The sequence below is a fragment of the Hevea brasiliensis genome, chromosome 5 (genome assembly GCF_030052815.1).
Source record: "Hevea brasiliensis isolate MT/VB/25A 57/8 chromosome 5, ASM3005281v1, whole genome shotgun sequence".
NCBI lineage: Eukaryota > Viridiplantae > Streptophyta > Magnoliopsida > Malpighiales > Euphorbiaceae > Hevea > Hevea brasiliensis.
The window spans coordinates 4,258,462-4,264,486 of record NC_079497.1 but is presented as its reverse complement, the minus strand read 5'-3'; the positions used below and the strand labels follow the sequence as shown (position 1 = coordinate 4,264,486).

Below are 6,025 nucleotides of genomic sequence, written 5' to 3'. Positions count from 1 at the left end.
TATAGGGGTTTTGTAGGCAGTCCTATATGCCCCTAAAGCATCATCTAGTTTGATAGACCAATCTTTCCGAGAATTGTTCACTGTTTTCTCCAAAATATGCTTGAGCTCTCTGTTAGAAATTTCAACTTGTCCTGAAGTTTGAGGGTGGTATGGGGTAGCTATCTTGTGCACTACACCATACTTCCTCATTAAGCTCTCAAATTGCTTATTACAAAAATGGGAACCCCCATCACTAATTACAGCCATAGGAGCTCCAAATCTACTCAAGACAAATTTCTTCAGGAATTTCACTACCACTCTAGCATCATTAGTTGGAGTTGCAATAGCTTCCACCCATTTTGACACATAGTCAACTCCAACTAGGATGTATCTATTACCAAATGAAGGAGGAAATGGCCCCATAAAATCTATTCCCCAAACATCGAATAATTCCACTTCAAGAATATCATTTAGGGGCATTTGATCTCTTTTTGACAAATTTCCACTCCTTTGACATTTATCACATTCCAACACAAATTTCCTCACATCCTTAAAAAGATTTGGCCAAAAGAAACCAGCTTGCAAAATTTTACTAGCTGTTTTAGAGATTCCAAAATGTCCTCCATAATCAGAAGCATGGCAATGATGTATAATACTCTGTGTTTCATCATCAGGAATACATCTCCTTATTAAACCATCACAACATCTCCTAAAGAGTAAAGGATCATCCCATCTATAAAATTTTACCTCATGCAAAAACTTTTTCTTTTGTTTCCATGTCATTCCTAGAGGTAAAACTCCACAAGATAGATAATTTACAAAGTCTGCATACCAAGGTAGTTTAGCAACAAGAGAGAAAAGTTGTTATCCAAGAAAAACTCATCAATAGGGATTTCATCCAATTCTTCACCATCCAATTTCAACCTACTAAGATTATCATCAACTACATTTTCAGCTCCCTTCTTATCTCTAATTTCCAAATCAAACTCTTGTAGCATCAGAATCCACCTAATGAGCCTAGGTTTAGCCTCCTTTTTACGGAGCAAATACCTGATGGCTGCATGATCTGAAAATATAACCACCTTTGAGTCAATAATGTAAGGTCTGAACTTTTCCAATGCAAAGACAATTGCTAAAAATTCCTTTTCAGTTGTTGCATAATTTGTTTGAGCCTCATCCAGTGTTCTACTAGCATAATAAATAGCATAAGCCTTTTTGTCCTTTCTTTGACCAAGAACAGCTCCAATTGCATAGTTGCTAGCATCACACATAATTTCAAAAGGTAGGCTCCAATCAGGTGATTGCATGATTGGTGCAGTGATAAGAGCTTGCTTCAACCTGCAAAAGACATCCAAACACTCTTGGTCAAATACAAATGGTATGTCATGACTTAACAAATTAGACAAAGGTTTAGCTATTTTAGAAAAATCCTTGATAAAGCGTCTGTAGAACCCAGCATGTCCTAGAAAACTTCGAATTCCTTTGACATTGGTAGGAGGAGCCATCTTCTCTATCACTTCAACTTTTGCTTTATCAACCTCTATTCCTCTGTTAGACACTAAATGTCCAAGCACTATCCCTTCCTGAACCATGAAATGACACTTTTTCCAGTTTAACACAAGGTCAGTATCTGCACATCGCTGCAAAACTTTAGAAAGGTTAGCCAAGCATATGTCAAATAGAAAAATCGTCCATAAAAACCTCCATTATGTCTTCAATGAAATCGGAGAAAATTGCCATCATGCACCTTTGAAAAGTGGCTGGTGCATTACACAACCCAAATGGCATCCTCCTATAAGCAAAGGTTCCATATGGACAAGTAAAAGTGGTTTTCTCTTTATCATTTGGATGGATAGGGATTTGAAAAAAACCTGAATATCCATCTAAATAGCAAAAATAAGAATGCCTAGCCAGTCTTTCTAACATCTGATCAATGAAGGGAAGTGGAAAATGATCTTTTCTAGTGGCAACATTTAGTTTTCTGTAATCTATGCACATTCGCCAACTAGTCACTGTTCTGGTGGGAATTAATTCATTATTTTCATTTTTGACAACTGTCATTCCACCCTTTTTTGGGACAACATGTACTGGGCTCACCCAAGTACTATCTGAGATAGGGTATATGATCCCTGCATCAAGCAACTTCAAAATTTCCTTTTTAACAACTTCTTTCATATTTGGGTTTAACCTCCTCTGATGTTCAATAGATGGCTTACAATTTTCTTCCAAAATAATTCTATGCATTTAAAAGTGTGGGCTTATTCCCTTAATGTCATCTATGGTGTACCCTAAAACTTTCCTAAATTGCCTCAACATTCTTAACAACTTATTAGCCTCTAAGGTACTCAAGTTTGCATTTACAATTACTGGATAAGTGTTATTGGTGCCAAGAAATTCATACCTGAGCTGAGAAGGAAGTTGCTTAAGTTCTACCTTAGGTGCATCTTCTTCCTTGAATGATGGTTGCTTAGATTCTACTTTTTCCTTTTGTGTAAGTTGAAATACTAGAGCAGAAATGAATGGTGGACTACCCTCTAAATGTTGACCATATGCAGCCACATGAGGGTTATCACAGTTTATGCCTTCTCCATGAACCAAGCAATTTTCAAGTGGATCTTTCGGATATCTCTTTCTGAAGTGTTCTTCAACCAGCTCATCAATAATATCAACTCTCAAACAAGTATCAGCTTCAGAATGATGCTTCTTCATAGTGTTATTAATATTGAAAACTAATTGCTCTTCACCAACTCTAAGAGTCAATTTTTCTCCTTTCACGTCAATCAAAGCACCAGCTGTAGCCAGGAAAGGCCTCCCAAAAATGATTGGAATATTAGAATCTTCCTCCATGTCCAAGATGACAAAATCAACAGGTATGTAGAACTTCCCAACCTTCAGAGGCACATTCTCCAAAATCCCTTCAGGATATTTAATTGATCTGTCAGCTAACTGAAGAGAAATGTGGGTTGGCTTAAGATCTCCCATGTTTAGCTTCTCATAAATGGAGAGGGGCATAAGGCTAACACTAGCCCCTAAATCACATAAAGCTTTTATAGAACATGATTCCCCAATGTGGCATGGAATTGAAAAACTCCCTGGATCTTTGAGCTTTGGGGGAAGTTTCCTTTGAAGGATAGCACTACATTCTTCTGTCAAAGCTACAGTTTCATGGTCTTCAAGTTTCCTCTTGTTTGAGAGAATTTCTTTCAAGAATTTTGCATAAGAGGCCATTTGTGAAAGAGCATCAACAAAAGGCACATTTATGTATAGCTTCTTTAAAACCTATAAGAACTTCCCAAATTGCTTATCAAGCTTAGCTTTGTGAAATCTTTGTGGGAAAGGAAGTTGTGGCTTGTAGGGCTCAGGGGGTATATACTTCTCTTCCTTCTCTTCAATTTCGTCTTTACATTTTTTTGCACTCTTTTGTTTTTCACTCTCATCAGTTTCTTTCTCATTTTCTCTCTTCTCACTATTTTCACTCTTCTCATCATTTACAACTTTCCCATTTCTTAAAGTAATAGCTTGATACTGCTCTCTTGGGTTTTCTGGTTGACTTGGAAGTTTTCCAAAAGACTTGGTACTTGAGGAAGATGCTTATTGTGCAATATGATTTTCCAGCATTCTGTTATGTGTTTGCATCTGTTCTAGCCTTGCTTTCATCTCTCTCATCTCCTCATCATGCTTATTTTGGTTAGCAAGAATCTGTTGCAATAAAGCTTCAGTGGAAGAACTTTGTTCTTTCTGTTTTGGTGGAGGATTCGTATTTTTCTACTGAAAATTAGGCAATGGTTGCCTATTTTGCTGATATGGAATTCCTTGTTGCTGTTGTGGTTGAAAATTCTGATTTGGAACTTGACTTTGCTGATTTCCCCATGAAAAGTTGGGGTGATTCCTCTAAGTTGGATTATAAGTTTGAGAGTAAGGATTCCCCATTTGCTTGTTTCCATAATTACCAACATATGCTGCTTGCTCTCCATAATCTACTTCACATCTGGTAGTTCCTTCTGCATAAGCCACTTGTTGCGAACTTCCAGATGATGATGTTGAACTAACCAACATACTCAAGTCTTCCATTTTCTTAGCTAAGACATTTGTAAGTGCATCAAAATTTGCATTAATCATATTGAATGGATCAAGATCATACATTCCAGTAGCTTGCCTCTTTTGAGTTGGAGCTGGTCCTCTTGGACTACTCCAAAGATGAGTATTCTTTGCAATTTTCTCCAATAGCTCATAAGCTTCATCTTCATGCTTCATAATAAATTCTCCTCCTGTTTGAGCATCAATAATTCCTCTGATTGTAGGAGTGACATTTGTGTAAAAATTCTGGTTTATCATCCATTTTGGAATGGCATGATGTGGGCATTGTCTTTCTAATTCTTTCCATCTCATCCACGACTCATAGAGAGTTTCATCTTCTCTTGGTCTGAAGGCTGTCATTTGATTCCTCAATTCTTGAGTTTTTCCAAGTGGAAAATATTGTGCAAGAAATGCATCAGTGAGTTGCTCCCAATTTGTGATGGAGTTGTGAGGTAAAGAATCAAGCCAATCCAATGCTCTATCTTTCAAAGAGAATGGGAATAGCTTCAGTCTTGCTGCATCATCAGATACTCTAGGTTGTTTTTGCATATCGCAAATCATAGCAAACTTCTTCAGATGTGTGTGTGGATTTTCAGAAGGATATCCCCCAAATTGAGAATTCTGAATCATTTGAAGAACTCCAAAATCCATCTTGTAACTATTTGCATCAATTCTTGGTCTTGCTATGCTCTCTCTTAAGTCATCAAAACGAGGAAAAGCATGATCCATCATACTTCCCCTAGGCAAATTAGCATTTACAACCTCTTCTCCTTGGGCTGCATTTTCATTGTTTCGATCATTTCCAGCATTACCACCAATTCTGATTCTTTCATCAGCCATGTCTGCTTCTAATTCAGTTTCTCTCAAAGCTTCTTTTCTTCTTCTGGTTTCTTTCTTGTTGGCTTTACAAAATTTCTCAATTTCAGGATTGAACAGTAAGGATGTGTCACTTGTGCTTCTAGCTCTTCTCATAAAAGATTAAAAGTACCTGATGTGGCCCAACCGCAAGTGCACGGGTCGTACAAGTAATACAGTAAAGATATCGTTCCCACGAGGAGTTGTGTTAGTGATTGAATTTTTGATATAAAAAGTTGACTAAATTGAACTAATTTCAAAATTAAAACAATAGATTGAATGGGTATAGGGAGTATGAAATCTATATATGCGAATTTAATAATCTATCCAACAATGTATTAATTAAACTATAATTGCATCAAATTGAAATAAGCAAGTTCAAATATGGCAATATTCAAAATGGTAAGTAATTAAATTCGATTAGAAATTAACAATGATAAAAAGGCGATTCCGGAGTTCGGGGTTTCATATTCGAGCTATTTTGGGATTTTTAAATTGGTTATCCAATCTCGTGGAATTTACGAGTTTTAAGGAGATTAATTCTTAAATCCTTTGAATACCCTTTCGAGTGGGACAAAGAGTGCCTTAATCAATCTAATCCTACTTTCGTGGACTTAGAGTTAATTAAGACCCATTAAGTTCTTTAATTAATCTGTGAATCCTCTTAATCCTTAGCCTATTTCTAGGTCTAAGTTAATTAAGTCCAATTCCTTGATTATCTATCACAAGGCCTTCTCCTTTCGGTGCCTCAACCATGGATTAAGAACATTACTCAATGGGATCCTACACTAAGCATGTCATTAAGCACACAAGAAATGAATAAAACTCATTAAGACCACAAAATATGGATTACCCAATCAAAATCCACAAAATATCTCAAATATTACACCCCTTACTCCAGAATCAAAAGTAAACTACTCACTACCCATAATGCTTACAAGATATATTGAGTTTAAATGGAAATAAAGCTTTAATCTAAGCTAAGAAACAAGAAACTAAACACTAGAAATGTAGGAAAAATGTAAGGAAATAAAGAAATCTGCAAATCTTGGTTGAAAATGGTATGGAAGGTGAAAATGACTCCTAAGCCGGGGTGTGACAACCTCCCTCTTCC

The 6,025-nt window shown here is 36.5% G+C and overlaps 1 non-coding gene across 1 annotated transcript; it reads left to right on the top strand.

Moving 5' to 3' along the window:
• Window positions 1-4,324: 4,324 nt before the first annotated feature.
• On the top strand, window positions 4,325-4,431 carry LOC131180475 (small nucleolar RNA R71). The gene has a single exon (XR_009149245.1). It is a non-coding gene; the product is annotated as a small nucleolar RNA R71 (small nucleolar RNA).
• Window positions 4,432-6,025: the final 1,594 nt, after the last annotated feature.